The following is a 26,966-nucleotide window of genomic DNA, read 5'->3' on the forward strand; positions in this document are numbered from 1 at the left end:
CCGGATCGAATGTATAGGTGAAAGATATATACTAGCAGAATATGTGGCATCACCCGAGATTGGATAAGATAGGTGGAACATATATACTATGAGAATACCCGGAATTGACTGATGTGTTTGTAATGAAATAATCAGCCCAGACAATATATCAAAGTTATTATTTAAATAAGGGGGCAACATAGTGGGCTAAAGTTATGAAAATTATTGTCGAAATAAGTAACATATCCAAGAAGTATGAAAAATGATGGAATGTGAGTTACTTGATTGGTGTGTTTGTAATGAAATAATAAGCCCAGACAATATATCAAATTTCTTATAATAGTAGAAGGGGGGCATAATGTGGGTTTTTGATTGTAAAAATGATTGCCGGAATTAGTAACATATCTAAGAATTATGAAAAATGATGAAATGGGAGTTAATTGATTATTGTATTTTAATGAAATAATTAGTCCAGGCAATATATCAAAGTTATTATTTTAGTAAGGTTGTAAGGTGTGTTTAAATTATGAAAAATATTGTTGAAATTAGTAACATTTCCAAGAATTACGAAAAATGATGAAATGTGAGAATTGCTGTGTTTATAATAAAATAATCAGTCCAGACAATATATCAAAGTTATGTTAGTAAGAGAGGGCGATAAGGATGGTTTAAATCATGAAACATGATTCTCGAAATTCTTAACATATCAAACAAATAAGAAAAATAATATGTTATTTAATGCATTAGTGTGATTACACTGAAATAATAAGCCCAGACATATATCCAATTTATTATTTTAGTAAAGGGGGCGATGATGTGGGTTAAAATGATGAAAAATGATTGCCGACATTAGTAACATATCCAAGAATTATGAAAAATTACGAAATGCGAGTTAATTGACTGGTGTGTTTGTGATGAAAGAATCAGCCCAGATAATATATCAAAGTTATTATTTTAGTAGTAGGTGGTTTATAATGTAGATTAAACACATAAAAAGTGATTGACGAAATTAGTAACATATCCGAGAATTATAAAAAATTATGAAATGTGAGTTAATAGATAGTTGTGTTTTTTATAAAATAATCAACACAGACAATATATCAAAGTTATTTTTTAGTAAAAGAGGGCGATAAAGATGGTTTAAATTATAAAAAAAACTATTGTCGAAATTAGTAACATATCCAAGAATTACGAAAAATGATTAAATGTGAGTTAATTGATCGGTGTGTTTATAATATAATTATCAGCCCAAACAATATATAAAAGTTATTATGTTAGTTAGAGAGGCCGATAAGGATGGTTTAAATTATGAAATATGATTGTCGTCATTAGTAACATATCCAAGAATTATGAAAAATGATGAAATGTGAGTTAATTTATTGGTGTGTTTGTAATGAAATAATCTGCCTCGACAATATATCAAAGTTATTATTTTAGTAAGTTGTGCAATATGGTAAGTTTAAACGATGAAAATTATTTGTCGAAATTAGTACCATATCCAAGAATTATGATAAATGATGAAATGATAGTTAATTGATAGTTGTGTTTTTAATGAAATAATCAGCCCATAAAATATATCAAAAAATGTTATTTTAGTAAGGGGAGAGGCGGTAATGTGGGTTTAAATTATGATAAATTATTGTCGAACATAGTAACATAATCAATAATTATGAGAAATGATAAAATGTGAGTTAATTGACCGGTGTGTTTGTAATGAAATAATCAGCCCAGGTAATACATACGAGTTATTATTTTTAGTTCATAACTTTCCTGGTATTTTCTACTTTTTTTTCGTCTGTTCCATTATTTTTCTTTTGTTGTACTTCATTCAGTTCTAGATTTGAAAGCCAACCTCCCTTGATGATAAGTTTCGCTTGGTATGCAATTCTTTGTTTTTATGCATGGTAGTCATTGGACATATCCCATAACTCTTTCATCCGTTTGCGATATCCTGGGTCTTTAGTAGCATTCCATTACCAGTTTATTCTCTTTGTTTGTCCAGTTCTTCCTTCGGTTTTTCGTCGGTGTTGGTTACTTTGGTTTTCCTGTGTTTCATCTGTATTGTTATGGTACCTGAAACTAGAGGGATACTTATGTGTTCTGTGTCGGTTTTATTGTTTCTGAAATTAGAAAAGGGGCCAACATTCACAGGATGACGATCGAGTCTCCCATGCTGGCCACCGAGGGAGCACCTGCCTTTTATGACACCCAAATCTTTCATCTGGGTTCCGCGTTGCGTATTACTTGTTGCATATTTCATGGTGTAGTGTTTGTAGCAACACCAAGCCCGGAATTGTTTTACCTGCAGTTTTTTCCTAGGATAGTGCTTGCATGTCATGTAGTTGAGAGGCATTGCGCACTATCACAAGTACATAAAGAACATGAACTAATGTTACGTTGCATTTTTTGCTTTTTTTTCTTTAATTTTCTTTATTTTTTATCTTTTATGTCTAGTGTACAATATTTCTTGTTTCTTTTCGTTGTGTCTATAATATAATAATTATAATATAACATTTTTATGGTAACCTCCAAGATCGATTTTTTTCTGTCCACCCTTCTACGGATGGACTGGCCCACGGTCACCAAAATTTGTATTTGTTGTGTTGTATCATAAAGGGGATCTTGTGTGATATATCTAATCAGAGTTAATGTCGTGCGATTGTGTGTGTGACATGGCATGTATTTTCAGACATACCTTCTGCGTAGTCGATGTTGGTCCATCTGGAAACGTCCCGTCTTGGAGGGGAGACGGTACCTGTTTTGGACGATGGTTCATTCACTCCAACATGATGAATTTGTTTTATAGTTTTTATTTCAGTTTCCAGTGGTCTCGCAGAAGATGGAAAGTGAATCTCTGGCTTGTTTCTCTTGGTCTCATTTCTACACACGTCAGCATCACTCCCCCTAGTGAAGAGGAGAAGACAACGGTGAAGCCGTCCGTCCTCTTCTAAGTCTAAACCAAATCTACACGATTCAGCTAACCTGATAATGTGACTCACACGCAATCCGATCAGCTGATCTTGACTTACGGTCAACGTGTCTCAATATAATTTACACCTCTCTCTCTCCCTCCCTCCCTCGGTCCATTCTCTAACACTAAGTATTATACTTAGTATAAGTAGAAATCTATATATGCATTTGAGGATAGGTCTCCCTATACAGAGTACAGAGAAAGTAGGTATTACGATATCCAAATTTGAATCTCACGTAAGAGTAAAAATTGAAACTGATGACAAATTTTATACATTTAAAAGTTACATGTATAATCAATTATATTAATCAGATCTTGCATAACTTTCTAGTCGACCTCATTGTCTCATAAATTCATAATGATTGGTCACTGTGAAATAGAGAAAGTCTCACCAACCAAAGATGCAGACAATATTAGTGGTTTCGAGACTTCCGCGTGGTGTCACCTCTAACTCTTATCCATTAAACACGATGCTTTGAATGAAATAAAAAGTACAACCATGTTAACATATTCGACGTTAAGATTTTACAATGAGTGTGATAATTTCAAACTCATTTATTTACCATGAAAAGGGACGGTGTTTTGAGATTGCTATTTTTAAAAAGGAAATAATAGGAGCACATCGACAACAAACGATACTTGTCAGTGAGGAATATGAGTGGCTTTGGTTTTATTTAAATCTTTTATTTTTTATTTATTTTTTTCTCGCATAGGAATAAAATGAATATTGTGATTCGCAAATAACTAAAAGAAGAATCGATATAGATAGCTGTATTGTCATGTACTTATACATAAATATAAATATAAATCTCAGTGGTAACATCAAAAACATAAAACTTAAACTGCCTAGAAGAAAGACATTATTTCTTATTTGTTTATCACGATTAATCAGATCAAAAAAAGAAAAAAGAAAAGCATGAAAAAGAAAAAAAGGAAAAACCTTGCATGTGTGCTTATGAAAATAGCCGAATCCATCGCTAGATTCTTCTTTGTTAAGCATTATTGGAAGTGGTCGTCCATCCCTAAGGCATACAAATCGCCATATATGAACAGTCACTGTGCCAAATCCAAGTAATTAAATAAATTCAAACGTGCTTCCGTTATCATCTCGCGGTGGTCCAATGGTTAACGTCGCACGTTTATTATTTTTGTTGTTTTTTTTTTTTCACACTTTAATTTACAACTTTGCCTCAACAGTTCGGGTTCGATCCTCATACGTACTTTTTTAACCCCCCACACACCTCCAAACACCCGAGCAACGGCGGGTACCCCTCGCTAGTAATAAATGAAAGGAAAAACGCCGTATGAGTGCTTATGAAAATGGTCGATTCCATTGCTAGAGTTTTCTTTGTTAAGTATTATTGGGTGTAGTCATCCTTACCTATTGCATACAAATTGCCATAGCTGAACAGTCACAACGTTTTCTTCTTTTTTACATGGTAGTCACCACTTATCAAGGACGAAAGCCACTCGGAGATAAGGGTTATTGCGTATACAGTAATCAATGGGATAATATCGTAGTAATCGTTAGTAATGGAGATTTGATAAAGTGCCTTACTTAAGGGGGCGGTTTATCAGGAATTTGTTTATGTTAGACTTGAAGACATCCAAATTGTAGTTAGGCGGGAAAAAGGAAAACGGAACAGAGTTCCACAGGCGTGCACTTCTAAGAAGCTTTTTTCATGAAATCTACGTTTGGATTTAGTCACAGATATAGAGTGGGGAAAATTATTGACTGGTTTCTGCTAGACGGGTGTTTTTGTGAAGGATTGGGGAGGGACCAAATATTGGAGCTCAGTCGAGCGCTTGCCATGGAAATAACAATAAAACAAAAACAGGCTCGTAACGTCTCTTCTGTGGGAGAGGGGTTGCAGGGAAGAGAAAAAGGGCATCTCCCACTAAACCACGAAGTTTATTTTGTACTCTGTCAAGGCAGGATAGGCTGTTTTAGCAGCTCCTGTACAGATGTGGCAGCAGTACTCAATCCTCTTCCTACTCCTACTCCTACTCCTCCTCCTTCTTCTTCTTCTTCTTCTTCTTCTTCTTCTTCTCTCTATATATATTAATACGATAGCGTGCGTGTTCTTTTGCGTGTTACGCCTTCCGGCAAATTTCATTGGTTGAGATTTACTTCGGAAATACACATTACTTCTGGAATACACATTTACCGACGCTCCAGGCGACATTCGATTAGCGTGTTCTCACCGGTATATTTGTTTTTAATTCTATAAAATTTAGGGTTTTATCTTTCTGGTAAACGACATAGTTGTTAAGAAATAACTGATTTTAAGTTATTCTGAAGTAAAAAAGCAATAACACAAATCTCTCGGTTGACGGACGTTATTTGTGTTTTTTTTTAATTTTTTTACATTTTTCAAATTTTTCAGAGATAGAAAGAGAGAGACACCGATGTATGCTGTATACTTCCTTAATTAACCTATAACTGAAACTACTACAGTTTAATTTGTGTGTATGCGTGTAAGAACTTTAGACTTCTATATATTAATACGATGGTGTGTGTGTCTAAATATTGTTATAACCATCTACTTTTTGCAATATATACTGATACAAACATTCTTCATAATTTTTAGTTTCGTCTGAAGGCATCAAGTAATATATTTTTTATCACTTTTATATTTTACTTAATATAATATATCTTATCTTCTTATCTTATATATATATATATATATATATATATATATATATATATATATATACATACATATATATATTTTTGAAAATAATTTCTGACGAGGACGCTTCACAGAACGTCTATAACGCGCGTAAAAACGATTTCAATGACTTAAAAACATTATTACAATGATCCAAACATAATTCTCAATGAAAAACCAAGACACAGAATAATAAAATAATGTTAAAAAATACACATTGTTGGTGACTACTCCCTTATTTATATATATATATATATATATATATATATATATATATATATATATATATACGATAGCGTGTGTGTTTTTGGTGTGTTTCAGGCTTACATCTTTTATTTTCCTCCGAGTGACTGTAGTTTTATTTTTATGATATTTCATTTCTTGTAATAAATAAATATACTAAATTTCTCTATAAGTTTTAGTTTCAGTTTCGATTATAAGTTTTGTGTCGGTTTCGATTCAAGCATCACCAAATTCACCAAAGTCATATGGGTATATTTTTTTTTTTAGTTTTGCAATCACAACTTTATAATATAGAAGAATCACTAGAAAATTGATTTTATAATCATATAATATAAATCTGCATGTATTTACGTATCATATTTAAGCGTATTTTACGACTGGACTACGCCGGGTGTCCATGCTAACTTAGATAACTACCTTTGCAGTTTTAATAAAAGAGCTACAAGACGTCTCCATTTAAGCTGAATGCCAACACCAATATATTACAAATGAAAGAGTCCGCTGTGGAATTTCCACAAGTCCCGCTAGTTGTTGTTGTTGTTGTTGTTGTTCTTCTTCTTCTTCTTATTATTATTATTATTATTATTGTTTTTTTGTTGTTGCTTTTGTTGTTGTTATTATTATTAATCTTATTTTTATTGTTATTGTTGTTAATATTATTAATATTTTATTGCTATCATTATTATTAATAATAATATTATTTTATTAAGATTACTATTATTGTTGTTGTTGTTAATATTATTATAAATGTTATTATTATCGTCATTATTAGTATCATTATTATTATTATTATTATCATTATCATCACTATCATTATTATTATAATCATCATTATTATTATTATTATCATCATTATTATTATTGTTGTTGTTTTATTATTATTATTATTATTATTATTATTATTATTATTATTATTATTATTTGAATAATGAATTTGGAAAGATCCTGCAAAGGGAAAAGATGCCTGCAATTGTAGACCAATTACATGTCTACCACTAATATGGAAACTGTTAACTGGAATCTTTGCGGAAAAAATGTATGGACATATTGTGAGTAATGGTGTTTGCCCTGATGAACAGAAAGGGTATCGGAAAGGCTCGTACCAAGGAGCAATTACTGATTGAAAAGGCAGTAATGGAAGATGCAAAGAGGAAGAAGAGGAATCTGAGTGCAGCATGAATCGATTACAGAAAGGCTTACGACATGGTTCCTCATTTACGGCTCCATGAAACACTATTGATGATGAATGTTGGAGACAAGTATGGCTCAATGGAAAACGGTGCTGACAGCAAACAGAGAGGTGCTGGGACAGGTTGGCATTAAACGTGGGATATTCCAAGGAGATTCGTTATCACTTCTTTTTGTAATGATAATGGTGCCACTGAGCATCCTCTTGAAGAGAGAGAAGCTGGGGTATAACTTTGGGTCTAGTGGAAGACGCCTCAACCATCTACTATTTAGGGATGATTTAAAGATATTCGGTAGAAATGAAAAGGAAAGAGAGAGACTGGTAGAGCTCTTAGGGACATAGTCGGAAGACATCGGGATGGAGTTTGGGATTAGTAAATGTGTTGGGCTGGTGATGAAAAGGGGAGTAAAGGTTCATACGAATGGAATAGTGCTGCTAAATGGAGAAATTATGAAAGAAATAGAAGATATTTTGGGTGTGTGGGAGGGTGTAGGCATCATAAACAGAGAAATGAAAAAAAAGTCAGGAAGGAGTATCTTAGAAGAGTGAAACTAATTGCGAAGTCGAAATTTTAGGGGGAAACCTAATGAAAGCGGTGAATGCATGGGCAGTCAGTGTTTGAGATACAATGCGAGAATTGTAGAATGGTCTCACAAAGAGTTGCATGCCATCGATATCAAAACAAGAAAAGTTTTAGTAATGTTTGGTATATTCCACATTCGAAGTAGCGTAGTGAAGCTGTATCAGAAGAGGAAAGACTGTGGGAGAGGATTGAAAACTACGAAGCTCCGATGTTTTAGGCGACCTCCAGACTTCTGCTCTTGTAGGTACAACCAACATCCTTAGGAAAACTCTTGATCTTTGAAGCTCCTGGTTTGGAGCCGGGAGTGAGGGAAATTCTCTGAAAATGAATTCCATCCCTTTCCACGGAGACGTTGATACACGAAATCAGCATTATTATTATTAGTAGTAGTAGTAGTAGTAGTAGTTTATTATCATTATTATTATCATTATTATTAGTAGTATTATTATTATCATTATTATTATCATCATTATTCTTCTTATAATAATTATCATTATTATATTATCATTATCATTATTATTATTATTATTATTATGTACAATTTTTATTTTTATTATCTTATAATTTATATTTGGTTTAATACTTTCTTGTACGTCTTTCATACATTCTTGCATACATTCTTCCATATATAGCCTGACTTACTTCTGTTCTCTATTTCAAGAAATCTCTCTTCTTTCATCCAACTAATTCCTTAGTTTTATAAGTACCTCTACCATTACCTCCAGTAGCTTTCTTCCCCTATTGTTTCTCGATTCCGTATATATGCATATATACATTCAAAAGTAACTCCCGATTCTAAAATGACTATAATTCATTCAAATGCTGTATATGTTTCTCAATTTCTGTTTTGTTTTTTTTTGTTTTTTTTTTCATTTTTCTTAAACTTTTTCTTCTAGGGGATGGGACATCCAACCAGATGTCTGACATTTACCCCTATTTTAGTGAGTCCAACCAAGAGATCTTTTCAGAATTCTAGCCGTCCCTTTCAGTGCAATCGTTTGTATTTCACTTGCACTTGGTTCACCGGGTATACTTGCTATGTACTTTTTAAAGTTCTTTTTCATAAGCCCAGTTGCTCCTATGATGACTGGTATAATTGAAACATCTTTTAGTTCCCAATTTCGTTTCATATCATACATAAGTCCTTGATACTTTGTTATCTTTTCCTTCTCAGCTCTGTTAAGCCCTGTATCATTGGGTACACTGACCTCTATTACGGTCGCTTTTTTGTTTGCTCTGTCCCAAATCACTGTGTATGTTACTTAATGTGTGGTCATTAAATCCACTTTTTTTTTTCAGATCTGTGATATGAATTTGGTTTTTAATCTTGAAGAGAGAAAATGTGAAGTCAATAGTTCCATCCTTCAAGAGTTTCTTGTGAAAGCAGCTGATACTGTTCGAGATCGATTTATGAAGCTGATGCTGAAAAAGTCCATGGAATATACTTTCTTGTCATATACAATTATTGGAGAAATTATACTTCAAAATTATATTATAGTTATTTTAGAATACGGAGTTACTTTTGGATCACCCTATATAAAGACGTTGTGTTAACCACTTTATGATACTCGTTAGAAAGCTAAACAATATACCGATGGCACATTGACTAATTTAATGTCTTCCATAATATAGTGATACGTCACAAACATCGATTCATTTTATCGTTTTCTCGCATATGTTACTTTTATATATGATTTCTGAATTAATCTATTGATATATACAGACAGGTTATATATCATTTTAAAGCGCGTTTTTCGCTCTATCGAATCGTCTTATTCCTTACCGTTCTCAATCTCTTCATTCATTTTTACAGGCTTTTCGACAGCACGGACCAAATTAAAATCCGCACGATTGTCTTGTTCCAGTTCAAATAAGGCCGAAAGGCTGCTGAGACAGCTCGTGATATCAATGATGCGTTTGACTCAAGAACCACTTACGAACATGTGGCACAACGGTGGTTAAATAAATTTCGCAATGGTTACGGAAGTCTCGATGATTAAGGCGGTCGCGGCCGGAAGACTGCGGTTGATAACGAACATTTGAAAGCATTTATTGAAGCCTATCCTCGCAAAATCACACGAAAAGTTACTGTGTAACTAAAGGTCACCCACTCAACATTTGTTCGCCATTTAAAGCAAATAGGAATGTCAAAAAATCTGGATAAATGGGTGTCAAATAAATGGAACGATAATCAAGGAAATCGTCGTTTTGAGGTGTTTCTACGCTCACTCTGCGCAACAAAACGACCCATTTCTGGAGCGGATTGTGACGTGTGATAAGAAGTGGATCTTCTACGACAATCGGCGACGTTCGGTACAGTGGTTGTGTACCGGAGAAGCTCCACAACACTTCCCGAAGATGAAATTGCACAAATGTGTCGATTCTAATGCTTCTTATTTTGATTAATAAAGTTTATTATGAAAGGAGTAATGATCATTTTTGCATTAACCTAATATTTCTACAATAGTTGCACCAGCTTCTTGAATCCGGGCGAAACGATTACGACGGAGAAGTACTGCCGACAAATTGACGAAATGCACCAGAAACTCCAACATATGTGCTCGAGATTGGTCAATATGAAGGGACCAATTCTCCTCCAGGTTGCTCAACTGACCTTGCAGAAGGGGAACGGGTCTATGAGACCAGCCACATCCGCCATATTCAGCGGATCTCTCATTATCCGATTATCACCTTTTCAAGCATCTTGAGAGCTTCCTACGCGAAAAATGCTCCAAAAGCCGAGATGATGCCGGATCGACCTTCAATGATTTTATCGCTTCCAGAGCGCCATATTTCTATGCTAATAAATAAGCTGGTTTCCCGTTTGCAAGAATGTGTCGATTCTAAATAGAGGATGTTTACTACCTGATAGTAGTTGACTATTACTCTAAATGGCCATAGGAACTAAGATGCAAAAAACGACCATGGCAACAACGACTAATTTTTTATTGGAATTGTTTGCTCGGTTTGGGGTTGTAGACGTTTTGGTTAGCGACAACGCTATACAGTTCACCTCGACAGAGTTCAGAGAATTCTGCGAGACGTATCAAGTCAAACATATTACGACACCCCAGTACCACGCCAGAAGCAACAGCCAGGCCGAACGCTTCGTTGACACGCTCAAAAGGGCATTGAAAAAGGCGTCCGGTATACCGACAGAAAAGGCCCTTCAGCAATTTCTGCAGGTTTACAGAATCACGAGAAATCCGAACAAACCAGATGCGGGATCATCAGCAGAAATCATGTTTGGACGGAAAATAAAATCCGTATTTCATAAACCTCTACAATGCTAACGAAACGGTTTAACAGCGGAGATAACGTGTATTTTAGACATTTTAGAAATAACGTTTCTTTTTGGGAACAGGGCACGATCTTACGAAGAATCGGCCATGTTGCATACATTATTCAGGACCCAAAGATCCAACATAAGAGGCACTTGAACCAAATCAGGAAACGCTTCTACGAGGATCAAGAAGAACCACCGCAGGACGGCAGTGAGGCGATTGAAACTGTGTATGACTGTTTTGACATAGACCCTCCAAAAGGGATGTCAGAACCGAGACGCTCCGACAGAAAAAGGTAGCGCACAGACCGCTTGGTGGTCTGCCCCAAAAGGAATAAATATTGATTTTCACAATCGCGGAAATCAGCTTGGGAGGGGGGTGTTGTGGGAGAATCACCCTCCAAATGGACTGTTCTATCCATTATATAAACCATAGACTTTTTGATCCCAGGTGTGGATTAAACACCAGAGCGACCCTCGCCTGCTCGGTGACGTTTACTACTCTTTTCAGTTGTAAACTTTTTTTACGTTGTTGTTCCAATAATACATTGTTTAAACTATTCCGTTGTACTGGTCTCTTCGTTGCTTATTGCAAGCCATAACACTTAATTTTCTTTTATTTTGTTTTTTTAAATGTTTCCAGGAATATCTGTCTTACTACAAAAATGCTAGTTTTAATTTGGTGTCCTTAACTTCTTCCCTATTTTTGCTGATGAGGGGACTGTTTTAAAGAACAAAACTTTTATCAAATTATTGTCAATATTTATTGTCAATTTCAATAAAATAAACATCGTTTCCGAAACGATCGTACAATGGAGTTGAATTTGTTTGTTTTTCCTTTTGAAACTGATTTTTAACTTACAATTATAAATCGTTTTACTGAATATTAATATAGCTCTATGATATCTATACCTATTGAGCTTATTATATATCTACAGTAGAATGGGCACCGTTTTCTTTTCTTTTTTTTTCATTTAATAATGCGTTAAAATAAACTCTGCTCGTTGGACTCCAGGTGCAATTCCCTATAAAAAATATTTTATATATATATATATATATATATATATATATATATATATATATATATATATATATATATACAGAGAGAGAGAGAGAGAGAGAGACAGAGTGACAGAAAGAGAAAAAGAGAAATAAGTAAAGAGCGTGAGTGAGATAAAAGTAGATGGACAATGTTGCAAACCTTCCTATCTGTGTGACACTTGTCATGATAGACGCCTACTAGGGTCAGCTATCTGGCCTCACTAAAATGATTGCTTTATCTTTCTATAAATATATATAAATTTATATAAATATATATGTATATATATATATTATTATTATTATTATTATTACAGAAAAATTAAGCAATCTCTCTCTCTCTCTCTCTCTCTCTCTATATATATATATATATATATATATATATATATATATATATATATACCAGCATAGGTACCCGGCGTTGTCCGGGTATTTGCATGTGTATGTTGAGCAAAAAAAATCACGGCATTTTTTTTTTTAATTTGACCCTTATTATGACACCTTCACATTTATTGTTTTGGGCTCAAATCAAGTTATTAAGTTAGATCCGTATCCAAGGAACATATATCTAAAATTTCAAGTGTTCAGACCTAAAGTTGTCGGAGGAGTTTGGAAGAGTTCTCTAAGATCAAATCGTTGAACTTTGACTCCTTATCAGCCAAATTTCTGCCCGAAACCAGATCACATAGATTTTCCCAAATCTCAGTATCCTGTATATCAAATTTCGAGTCTGTAGACTAAAAATTGACAGAGTAATTGCGTAGAGAAATATATACAGACACACAGACAAACATATAGACACACAGACACACAGACACGTTCACTTTTACAGATATATATATATTGTTAACTTTTAAAAAGTTGAAAAATTGCACAGAAATTTGGAAGAAAATATGAAGGAAATAAATATGATGCAAGAGGAAAAAATGAAAATAATAAAATTAACCATCAACTTGTTTTGAAGAATATAAAAGTGCGTTTTTTAAGCACTGGTCATGTTTCAGAGTTCGTTGTTCGATAACGAGCGTTTCATTTTATCTCAGTTAGACAAGTTCACATTAAAAATGTATCACTTTTAAATATATGCATATGCACACACACACACACACATACACACACACATATATACATACATATATATATATATATATATATATATATATATATATATACATGCAAACACAAACACGCTACCATGTGTGTATAATGGACAATGTTGTAAACCTTGTATATTGCTAAACGGTGGAATTGACACTTCAAAAGGTCAGCTATCCGGCCTTAATAAAAATGACCCTGGTTTACCCTACTCTTAAAAGAAAACAGATCGAGTTAAATTATATTTGTTTTAGTTGCTGAAGTTCGTGGAGATATGTAGCCGGGACGATTTTTATTGAGGCCGGTTCGCTAAGACTAGTTGGCTTCTATCATGTCATGAGTGCTGCTTCCACAGGAAAGAAGATTTACAACATATTCAACCTTTTTTGGCTCGCGATATATATATACATATATATATATATATATATATATATATATATGTGTGTGTGTGTGTGAATAAATAAATATATATATATGAATAAATAAATAAATATATATATATATGAATAAATAAATAAATAAATATATATATATAAATAAATAAATATATATAAATATATATATATATATATATATATAATGGCTGCAACACAAGATAGCGTAATATTTTCTCTTGATAAATATAGAATCTGACTTTTAAAGGTTGCTTATGTATGGTCATCCAACAATGTTAAGTGGCAAACATCTTTTCTTGTGAATCTATACGTTAATACGGTTAACGTATGTGTGTCACGCTTTCCAGATTATACATTATTCGATCGAAGGATACGATTTCTTAAGAAGGAGGATAGACGGAAATAACATACTACGAACAGAACATTTGCATATAGAAACACTAATTTAATATGCATAGAATGTTATGATCTTCTATCTTCCTTTTTTAATAAATAGGATCATCCGATCACTGAAGACGCAATGTACAAATAAATAAATAACATTTTAAAAAATGATATCGCTTTTGGGTCGTACGTTAAATAAAAATATTTATTTTCTGGCTGGGATCCTATGGTAATATCTGTTGTATAAAGATTGTATGATGATATTGTGGGGTTTCCGTTCGCACTGGGCGTCCATACAATGGAAATATGTCACAGACTCCTGTAAAGATATTAGAGATAAACTGTAATAACTAGATATATTCAAACACTACATTAACAAGATTACATAGATAAATAATTTTATAGTTTTAAGAAAAGGACTACAATAATATCGTGGGGTCTCCATTCACGCGTAACGTCCACAGAATGCCTAGCAGTAATATATTACATATGAAAGATGCCGCTGTGGAATTTCCACTGGTTCCGCTAATTTATATAAATATCTTTTCCACCTTGGGTATTCTAAACCTCAACAAGCAATAGATTATTTTACTCGGTCATCGTATCTAGTTCAAGATTTTTGTTATATTCTCATTTGTCACAGCCTCCTAATTTTTAATTTAAAATGTTGAATAACCGCGAAGACAGGAGTTGTACCATTAAAACGAGCGACCTTTTGTGCGCCAAAATTTATTTTCTACATACTTACCAGTATTCTCGATGCACTTTTGCCAGTGATGAAAAATGGCTGTGCATAGGCGTCCGGAGCGTACTTTGTAAGTTATGGTTTATCTAAAAAAGTAAAGCCTATTTCTTTTTAATTCAAAAGTTTCAAAAGCTTCACGACGATTTAAACGTACGACGTTTTGTGTGCCAAAATTTATTTTTCTACATAGTCCCCACCAGTCTCAATGCAATTTGCTATGAATTCAGTGATGTATATCTGCATCTGACGCACGCCCAAGACAGGACTTGTTTGCGTCTCATACTGTCAATATCTGCAACAGAATGGTAAAACTTTTAGATTATCAGTGTATAAACTCCATGTTTTGATAAGCTTCTGGGCTTGACCTTTACCCCTGACCTGAAATGGAATACGTACATCAAGTCAGTTGCCAAGATCGCTTGAAAAATTGTAGGATCCTTCTACCGCTCCAGAAGATATCTCGCCCCTGATGCAATTCTCTATCTGTATAAAAGCCAAGTACGTCCAAGGATGGAGTACTGCTGCCACATCTGGGCAAGAGCTGCTAGAAAGGACTTGTCCTGCCTTGACAGAGTACAAAATAGGCTTCGTGGCTTAGTGGGGAATGCCCTTTTCTCTTCCCTGCAACCTCTCTCCCACAAGAGAGACTTTGCGAACCTGTCTTTGTTTTATAGTTGCTACCATGGCAGGTGCTCGTCTGAGCTCTAATCTCTGGTCCCCTCTCGCCAATCTTTCACGATGAACACCCGCCTAGCTGAAACCACTGTCAAACAGTTTCCCCAATCCTTATATGTGCCAAAATCAAAATGTAGATTCCATGAACAAAGCTTCTTTTTTAGAAGTGCACGCCTGTGGAACTCTGTTTCGGTTGCCTGTTTCCCGTCTGACTACAACCTGGATGTCTTCAAGTCCAATGTGAACAAATTCCTGATGAACCGCCTCCTTAAGTAAGCCACTTTATATGATCTCCAAAACTAACGTACTGTAACCCTTATCTCCGAGTGGCTTCCGGGCCTTGATAAGTGGTGACTACCTTGTAACAAAAAAAAATATAGTCACCATAACAGTTTATTTTGCAATCTTATCCATTAGTGTGAAATAAAAATAGAAGGAATTACCTTTTAGAACCCCTTCATCGTATGTATAGATATTAGACACAAAAAACGACAAAAGAAAGTTAAAGATTATACAAACATATAAAATAATAAAATGTTTTGGATGCAAGAATAAAATACCATCAATATCCGCAACAGGGTGATAAAACTTTTAGGCTATTAGTGTATACGTTCAGTCATCGTAAAAATCTAATTTGCAATACCATCTGACTTATTCGTGTGAAATAAAAATAGGAGGAATTACCTTTGCAACGCCCACGCTAATATGTCAGACACAAAATGAAACAAAAGAGAACTAAAGAACATATAAATTTTTAGAAGAATAAAATGTTATGGAAATAAGAATAAAATGGACAGAATAATATGTTTTGGAAAAAAAATAACGAGAAGCAGAATAACAAATCGATCCTTAAAATAACATGAATAAATTATATATATATATATATATATATACATATATATATATATATATATATATATATATATATATATATACTACACGTTTGTCAAAGTCAAGTAAACATCTGACGAAGAGATCTTTCTCGAAATATTATATTACACGGACATGCCACCAGACCGACTTTCCCAGGTAACCACTGTGCAAATATAAATATACTGCGTATATGAAATATGAATATGTACACATGTATTTATAAGTTGTATTAATAAATTTCTCACCTGCTTCAGCCTGTGTCTTTCCGTTACTTCTGCATTGTACCGCCTTCTACAATTCCATTTAACTATATATATATATATATATATATATATATATATATATATATATATATTACAAGGTAGTCACCACTTATCAAGAGCCGGAAGCCACTCGAGGATAAGGATCATTGCGTGTACAGTAATCAATGGGATAATATCGTAGTAAACGTTAGTAATTGAGATTTGATAAAGTGTCTTACTTAAGGGAGCCGTTTATCAGGAATTTGTTTATGTTGGATTTGAAAACATCAAAGTTGTAGTCAGGTGGGAAACGAGCAAACGTTTCGTATACTATGTCAAATTAGTCTATAGCTACAGAGTGAAACGATAAAATTGTAGCCTTAGAAAAGACGATATGATTTCATTTCCGTTTGATGGAACCCGGTTTTCTTTTTCTTTTTGTTGCAGACATTCTACTAGTTGGCTAGGTGTAAAAATCTCAAGAGCGATAGGAGTTTCTATTATGTCTAAAAACGACACAATCTTCAACGAGCAAGATCGTGGATGCGCCGCTGTACAACCCATGCTTTCTACCAATTCAAGTTATGACAACAGGACCATTTCCAGCACCCTCAAAATGAATCGCTGGATTGCCACGAATAACAAGGACGTACCCAGAATGAAAGTTTCCGGCTACGGTTATAGTTTTTGGTGTGGTTTCAAGAGAGGACCATATCATGTCAATTCACATCTTCGAAGTCGGCGTGAAATTAACACCAATGTTGTATCTGGATGTGCTGAATAGAGTGGTGATCTCCTGGCATTTTTACGCGACCTGAACTCGCTAGGCTAGTTCGTTTGGTCATACGTCGTAAACATCACCAATATGACCGCCCACAACACCAAAGCCAGCCTGTTTGCCGCCATTCGTCGAGTATTTGCAGAGATCCGGCCGGTGCTTGTGGAAAATGGCATGCTCCTAGTTCCAGATCAGTATCATGGCGGTGATTAATGCTGAAGACTGTTACATTGTATAGATGTCAGCTCTACAACATAATAGAGTTACTTGAATTGATTTTTTTAAATAAATGCTTTAAAATAAAGTGCAGTATTGTTTTCTTAATGGCGACAACTTTATCGTTCAACCCTGTATATACCTAATCTTAATCAAAGTTCAATTTGGCCGATATGTTTATATATTAGTCATCGCGCGAAAGAGCAGGACACAAAATATTTTAAATAATAATAATAATAATAATGATAATAATAATAATAATAATAATAATAATAATAATAATAATAATGGAATGAAAATAACAAAGACTTTCGCTGGCGAGGACTACTATTGAGCGTAACCCGTTATACAGTCCTTTTGAAATTTTCATCTCTATTTTCATCGTTATCTACTGAATATTTTTAATGAAACCTATATGAAATATGTTCCTTATTAAATTGTAAAGATTTTCCATTCTGAAAGAAGTTTTACAAAATTTAATCTAAAATGTTATTTTAAAGTTTTTGTTAAAAAATTCAGATGTTCTCATTATTCAGATACGTATAACAAAGAAGGAGTTGCACAAAAGAGTTGTGGTGTGAGGAGAAATACAAACTGAAACAGAGAGACTATTCAGACCTGTAATAATACAAAGAGTGGGTTGCAAAAAATAGCTGTGGTGTGAGGAGAAATACAAACTGAAATAGAGAGTAGGAGAGTGTTTATAAATACATGCAAAACCACATTCATTTTTTAAAATCCAAATTAATAAATTAAATTAAATATAATCTTTAAAAGATACGATACAAGTTAGAAAAGCATTTCATCCAAGGCATGGAAATTGTTAAACAATTTTTTTTTACTATAGGCTTTAGAAATAAAGGTACAAGATTCAATTTGAAATTTATTTATCTTCAAAGTGCACTTTTATACATTTTACAAAGTAAGGTATTAAATTTTTATACCTACATACTGCTTTTTTTATTTATGTATTCTGGGAAGTAACTTTCACAGTTCAAATAAATAAAATATTTCATTATCTAGAGTTTAAATAATACTCACTACTATATGCTTTCTTCATTTCTATTTAATTGGAAATAACGTTCACCGATTAAATAAATAAATTATTTCATCATTTAGGAGTTAAAGCAATAGTCACTACTGCATGTTTTCTTCATCTAGAATATGAATCTAACCTGTCTGTTTAAATGTATATATGTGTGTTTGCATGTATGCCTAAAACATTCGACAGAAGCGACATATTTTTACTCAGTTGGTATCATTTTAGAGATCGGTATTTCGGACGACAAATATCGAAAAATTGGCCAAAACATTAATTCCTTCACCTATACATGGACACTTTTTTACAAGGAGGGCTCGCGTTTTTCGCCGATATTTTCGAAAGTCAAATCCACTTTTCGACTGACTAGCCTTAATAAGAACTACGTAACTTCCGGTATGGCGATAGGCGGAACAGCAAAGACATCACTTTTTTCCACTTTATTTTCATCCTTAGCGGAACGGGTTTGAGCCTCCCTGCCTACAACCACTTTTTTTTGCTCAGCACACACCCCCAAACACTCGGGCAACGCCGGGCAACGCCGGGCAACGCCGGAGACCCAGGCTAGTTTCTAATAAATTGGAAATAATATTCACAGCCTTAAAAAAAAACTCTTTCATCATCTATGAATTAAAAGTTCATACTGTACGCTTTTTTATTTTTGATAAATGAAAAATAACTTCTATAGCTTTAATACATAAATGTTTGTCCGTTCTTAAAGGCAACTAGCGTATGCTAATAATAATTTGAAATCAATTAAAAATATTGTAAAAAAAATCACCCCATATTTTGCTGATGAGACTTTGTTTTCAAAAAACTATAGCCAAAATTATTGTCCTTGACTCATGTCTGTAACAATAAAAAAAACATCGTTTCCGAAACGATCGTACAATTTATTGGCTTTGTTGTGCTCCTTCTTATGAAACGGATTTTTAATTTTTAATTTTAATTTTTAATTATAAATTATCAATCACTTTACCATATATATATATATATATATATATATATATATATATATATATATATATATATATATATATATATATATATATGTGTGTGTGTGTATATATGTATATATATATAGTGGAGATGGTAATTAATAAAAACTGAAGAAAGTGCTCAATACTGTTGTAGAACAAATATGCGTTTTATTTTTTATTACCGTATCTTTCTGTTAAGTTACATTATTGTTTCGGCTACACAGCCGTTTTTTTTTTTTTTTTTGCCGTCTATAGCGTTCTCAGACTTTTACAGAAATGTTCGCTATTTTGGGATGAAAATAGCGAACATTTCTGTAAAAGTCTGAGGACGCTATAGACGGCCAAAAAAACCCGGCCGTGTAGCCGAAACAATAATGTAACTTAACAGAAAGATACGGTAATAAAAATAAAATGTATATATATATATATATATATATATATATATATATATATATAATATGTGTCTGTGCATGTCGTTTTTTTTTTGATATATATTGATTTCAAATATTTTTCGATATATATAGTTTTTTCGATATATATTGATTTTAAAAATGTAGTTAATTTTTTGGTTGAGTTCTGCTAAAGCAAAGACAAAACTTTAGGACGCCTTTTTAATGTCTGTTCGCATATTTTTATCGTTAATAACGTGTGTGAATGTTTTCATGCTATAGTTGTCGTGTAATATGCGATTTATATACTTTCATCCTGTTTGGAAAGTAAATCTAATATTGCCCTTATTTTGTTTGCACTTGCGCAAGTCCTGCACGAAACAACGAACCCCGAGCGCTCTCTTTGGATCAAATACTGCGTAACAGCGGAGTTACATAAAATGGAAAGTTCCAAAAAGTATGGTAGAAAATAGCAAATATCAAAGGTAAAGTATAAGAAAGTGGAGAAAACTAAACGAAATGTGCACATGCACAGGCAATAAAGAAGGTGAATTAACAAGAAGGTCGGGTCAAGTGAGCTTAGAAGGCGTCAAGTTATAATGATATTTCTTTTCCTGAAAAGGCTTGGTGTCGACCGTTAATGGAGTTCATTGAAAGCATATATGCGTGTTGGAGTGCGTAAACTTTTAAGAAGAACAATGGCCGTTCTATCTTTAGTATTTTTTTAACATTGCCGTTTCCTCTTTCAATCCATGTTCATATTCGTTTCTAAAAAGTCGAAAATATATGTTTAGGAGGTGAACGAAGAATTCTTCATTTTACACAAAGGAATAGAAAAGGGCGCTTAATATATTTATTACCTGTTATGGTCAGTCATAATAATACGAACATCTCGATTGCCTTTTTATGAAGCTTATATATTTCACACGTAAAAATATTCACGGTTCTGAACATATTCTTTTGATCCATTTAGAGATTCCAAAACTGACTTTTTATTTAAATGTATAAGTCAATAAATTGAGGTATGTTATGACAGAAATAACCGTGCTTGGCAAAACGGTTAGAAACTATGAATTAAATTTTATGAATATATAAAACTCATTTTTATTGCGTCTTCTTTTCATATGAATTTCGGTCCAAAATTAAAGCCTCGTTTTTTTTTTTTAATTAAAAAAATCGAAGTACTAGTTGGAAGTGGTACTATTATATATTAATTGCGGGCGCTCTTTCAAATGTGCTTTTCAGTCTATATAATATCTAAATCAACTTTTATCACTACTTTACGATATATACACACTGACAGCGAATAAAACACAACACAGCTGATCTATAAAAATATTTTGTTTATTTCACAATGTCAAGTTTTCGCTTTAGCTATGATGGATATTAACATCATTGAAGGCGCGTGGCGGAGGTGTGGTGCCAATGCTTGGCAGTGAAGAAAATGCGTCAGTTTATCCTCGCTCTATGATCGACTGTTCTGTGTCCGCTGTCCGTTACTCACTTTCTTTAGTATCGATTCATATGAACATTCTTTCACCCTGGAATGATTAATATTTCCCAGTGTCAATCGTTCTAATCCTTTAGCCGATATTTCTAGTAAAAGTATGTATTTCAATATAAAATGGTAGGAAGCCTCGAATTTCTTACTTGGAATCGGTCTGCGTGGGTCACCTGCTAAATATCCAACAGTACCATTAAAACTAGTGGCATAGTGTGCTCCAGAATTCATTTTTCTACATAGTCACCACCATTCTTAATGCACGTTTGCCAGCGATCAATGGTGGATATACATGGGTACATTTTTCCTACGATAGTGCTTTCAAAAGGAAAATCTCCTGTTTTTTAACTTGAACAATTGAAGAGCTATGAAGATAAGAGTTGTACCATTATAATGAGCGACAGTTTGTGGTCCAAAATCTATTTTTCCTCATAGTTATAGCAATTATACTGTAATTTTACCGGGAATTAAATTAGACAGTTCTGCATCTGACGCACGTCTATGAAGAAGAGAGAATCTCACACCGGCAATATGTGAAAAAGGCAGATGAATCTTTCACGTCATGAATGTATAAGTTCAGTCATCATAATAATGCAATCCGCAATCTCTTCTGATCTATTTCAAAGTTTCGACCCAAACCGATTAAAAAGATTGCCCTATCTTTGAATACCCTTTATGTAAAATTTAAATATTTAGACCAGAAATTGCCTGAGTAATTTGGTAGACACCGCAGAGGTCATTTTTTTTTTTAATTTGACCCCTATTATGGCCCCTTAACATTTCGTGTTTTGGGCTCAAATCAAGTTATTAAGTTAGAATATGTCCAACGAACCTATATCTACAATTTCAAGTGTTTAGACCCAAAATTGGCAGAGAAGTTAGGTAGAGTTCTCAAATGTACAATCGTTGAACAATGACCCCTTAACAGCAAAATTTCTGGCCGAAAACGGATTACAAAGATTTTCCCAAAACTCAGTACTCTGTATATCAAACTTCAAGTCTGTAGACTGAAAGTTTACAAAGTTATTGCGTAGGGAAATGTACAGAGACAGACACGCAGACACACAGACAAACAGACACTTTAACTTTTATATATATATACTAGCATGGGCGCCCGGCGTTGCCCGGGTATTTGTAGCTGTATGTTGAGCAAAAAAAAAGCGGCCAATTTTTTTTAATTTGACCCCTAGTATGACCCCTTAAAATTTATTGTTTTGAGCTCCCATCACGTTATTAAGATAGATCCATGCCCAAGCAACCTATATCTAAAATTTCTAGTGTTTAGACCGACAATTGTCGGAGGAGTTTGATAGAGTTCTCAAAGTTCAAATCGTTGAACTTTGACCCCTTAATCGTCAAATTCCTGGCTGAAAACAAATCACATCGATTTTCTCAAATCTCAGTAGCCTGTATATCAAATTTCGAGTCTGTAGACTTAAAATTGACAGAGTTATTGCGTAGGGAAATGTATACACACAGATAGACACACAGATACACTGACAGATACACAGACACATTCACTTTTCTGGATATGTAGATGGATATATATATATATATATATATATATATATATATATATATATATTTATAAAAGTGAAAGTGTCTGTCTGTGTATCTGTCTGTGTACAATTCGGTTTGACGCTTGTCGTAACAGCAAGGACGTCACGTCTCCCCCCCCATTCTTTTCCTACTTCACGTCTCCACCCCCATTCTTTTCCTACTTCCTACGAGTTCGAGTCTGCCTTCCAACTACCAATTTTTTTTTTTTTTTTTTGCTCAAGGCACAGCTCCAAACACCCGGGCAACGCTGGGAACACATGCTAATATATATATATATATATATATATATATATATATATATATATATATATATTTATATAAGTGTGTGTGTGTGTGTGTGTGCGTTAGTCGAATAGTCTTTTGACTATTTTACTGTCTATTTTATCTCTCTGCATAGATCTTAACCCAAATTCAAATGACTCCACTTAGCCTTCAAAAAACTGTAATATATATATATATATATATATATATATATATATATATATATATATATATATATGCTAGCAGAAGTACCCGTCGTTGACTGGGTTCAAAAACCGCCTACATAAACTGGACTGTGATTGATGAAAGTATGATAGGTTGTGAAAAGGAGGGGGTTGTAAAGAGATAGGTTTTGATACTTAAAATTTTTACCCTAAGCAAAATATGATGAAAGTAAATGATTTCAGCGAAAATATATTTTTTTATATCAAATCTGTTTCCATTCGTAGCCAAGAGTGACCAACAAAATGATGTTTCCTTACAAAGAGAAAATGTTATATATATAATAATATAAATATGCAAGAAATAAATGTCACCATAGTCAATAAAAGTTACTTGTATGGAAGAAAAGTTCATTGGTTTGTATTTTTAAGTAGTTTGTAATTTTTTTTTTTTAATTCACGAACCGGTTTTAAAAAAATCAAAATGGCAGCGACTTTGAAATGGAGAGCCCCGTTTTCTAATTTGAAGGAGGGGCGCCTGTACATTCTGTGTTACCTATTTAAAAGAGTTCCGTCAACGTAAGGAATATTTATAAATATATTTTTATATTTTCCGTTATTTTGTACTTGAGGATTATGGCATGTGTAGTTTATATAAAACTCCATTTAAATAGCTATCGCCACAATTTCGTTTTAATTTCGGTTCGCTGAAATTATTTCAAGTAAAAAGTATTAAAAACTATTTCAAAACAAAACAAAAAACATGAACTGAACGTTTATTGACTATGGTAACATTTATTTCTTCCATATTTATGTTTTCGGGTAGTCGTTTGTTGGTTTTTCTGCTAAACACTCTTACAAAATAATATCGACGAAATATCTAAAATCAAAGAAGCAAATCAGTTTTGAAAAATAATTAAGCTTTACTTACTTTAGTAAAATCATCCGAAACAGCAAAATGAGATATTAAAAATGTAAGCACGTAATTACTTTAGTTTTTTAAAGCAAAGAATCGATATAAATATGAATAAGAAGGGAATGGCGCCTTTTTCAAGCAGAACAGCTTCGTTTCAGTTTTACAGTATTGAACGGTGTAGTATTGCGCCGCCGGATTTAGGGTTGTACTATTGTAATGTAAAGAACACGCAGACAGGGTTGTAATCAACTGACTTCCTTCTAGTACATTGACAAAAAAAGCTTAAACAGATATATAAATAAAAATAAAAAGGTTATGTAAATGTTTTTAAAAAGACACGTAATCACGTGAGCAGGATTTTTTCCTTTTTTTGACACGATAACAAGTAACGTTCTTATTTTTTATTATTTATCTATTTATCTATTTTCGAAAGAGTGGCACGTGCAAGTTGAGAAGGAAAAAAAAACAGAGTTATGCAAAATTTGTGTCGAGAATTGTCTAAAGTTCCGACTTTTTTTTTGTCTTTCACTTTAATACGAACGTGAATTTATGAGGTGAATTTATTCGACACAATATGATTCAACTCAAAAAATAAATAAAAGCTAACGTGAATTAAGATTAAAGATAAGGTGTTATTGTGGACCCTCACCCCTTTTAAAAAACCTTGTTAAACTTTGTGACATATTTACATTCTATGGAGGTCAGGCACGAAAGAACACCCAATAATTTTATCATACCATATTTCTTCAAACTGAAATATAATTATCAAAGTATACTTGCGCAAATAGATATGAAAAGTCTTTGTTAAAGTTTGTGCCATATTTCCGTGGAGTACAGGCGCGAACGCAGACCCCACAATTTTATTATACCATCCCTATTATCAAAGTATTCTTATGTACATCTATATCAAAACCCTTGTAAAGGTTTTTTTTTTGTTTTCGTTTTTAATTTTCATACTTTGGGGGCCAGGCGCGAACGCAGACACCACAATTTATATGAACCAGCGTTCTGCCAGATCAAACATACCCATTCCTGTGTCTCGATACATCTTCTATCATTATATGTAATCATTTTCTTTTTTAAATACTCAACCATATAGGAGCCTATCCGTGACCAGACACAGACACACACACACGCAGACGTTCAGCTTTATATTATAGATATAGACATACCGTACTTTGGGGTAATTGCGCCAAATCCGGGGATAATGGCGCCAACTAAAAAAATAAATGCTCTTTATATGCGTGGTTGCCAAAAGAGCTCTGTTAGCTAGTGTGTGCTATTACCCCAAAGTACGGTGTATATATATATATATATATATATATATATATATATATATATATATATATATATATATATATATATATATATATAAGATAATAGATAAGTCACAGATGAGAAATCACGTGAAATTGTCAAGTCAGATATTAGATTGAGGTAATACTTTCAGGATTATCCTAGCCAAAAAGGTAAAGCTCAATATATAAAAATAAAGCAACATATAAGGTTAATGATTAAAGTTTTACTCTGTAGATTAAAATACAAACAAATATATTTAAGTGAAGACTTTATTGATGAAACAAGGAATATATGGAGAAAAATTATCTGTATTTCCTTAATCCAGTGATTTTCAATAATAGCTCATATCATCAGAGGAAAAGAAATGCAATTGGCAAAATGATATGAGCCATTATTGAAAATTCATGGATTAAGGAAATAAATATAATTATTTTTCATATATTCCTGGTTTTAAACAATAAATTCTGAACTTAAATATATGTGTATGTATTTTAATCTACAGGATTTAACTATAATAATTAAACTTACACACACACACACACACATACACACTCACATATATATATAATATAAAGCTTAATGTGTGTGTGTATGTGTGTGTCTAATCACGAATAGGCTCCTATATGGTTAACTATTTTAATAAACTGATTACATATAAAGATAGAAGTTGTATCAAGACACAGGAATAGGTATGTTTGATCTGGCAGAACGGTGGTTCATTAAAATTTTGGGGTCTGCGTTCGCGCCTGGTCGACAAAGTATGGAAATATTAAAAAAAAAAACGTTTACAAGTGTTTTTGATATAGATGTACATAAGAATACTTTGATGAGTATGCTTTAACTTAAATAGGGATGGTATAATAAAATTGTGGGGGTTGCGTTCGCGCCTGACTTCCATAGAATGGAAATAGGCACAAACTTAATAAATACTTTTCATATCTATCTGCGTAAGTATACTTTGATAATTATGTTTCAGTGTGAAGAAATATGATGTAATAAAATTATGGGGTGTTCGTCCGCACCTGACCTTCATAGAATGGAAATATGTCACAAAGTTTAACAAGGTTTTTTAATATAGATCTACAGAATATTGTGATAGGTGTTTCACTGTGAACAGGTATGGTATAATAAATTATGAGGTTTATTTATTTTATTTTTAATTTCATCATATTTTGCTTTGGTTTTGAAGCCCCCGAATTTTAAGCTATCTCTTTACAACCCTTCTTTTTCATAACCTATCATACTTTCATAAATCAGAGTCCATTTTCTGTAGGCTGTTTTTAACCCAGTCAACGACGGGTACTTTTGCTAGTATATATATATATATATATATATATAGAGAGAGAGAGAGAGAGAGAGAAAGGGGGAGAGAAAGAGAGAGAGAAAGAGACAGACAGACATACATACAGACAGACAGAGAGCTCCAATCTCTGCCCCCCCGCCGTCTAGCTGAAATCACTGTCAGTAATTTTCCCCACTCTTTGTCTGTACCTAAATCA

Source organism: Euprymna scolopes, chromosome 19, assembly GCF_053919585.1.
Source record: "Euprymna scolopes isolate OS-2025 chromosome 19, ASM5391958v1, whole genome shotgun sequence".
NCBI lineage: Eukaryota > Metazoa > Mollusca > Cephalopoda > Sepiida > Sepiolidae > Euprymna > Euprymna scolopes.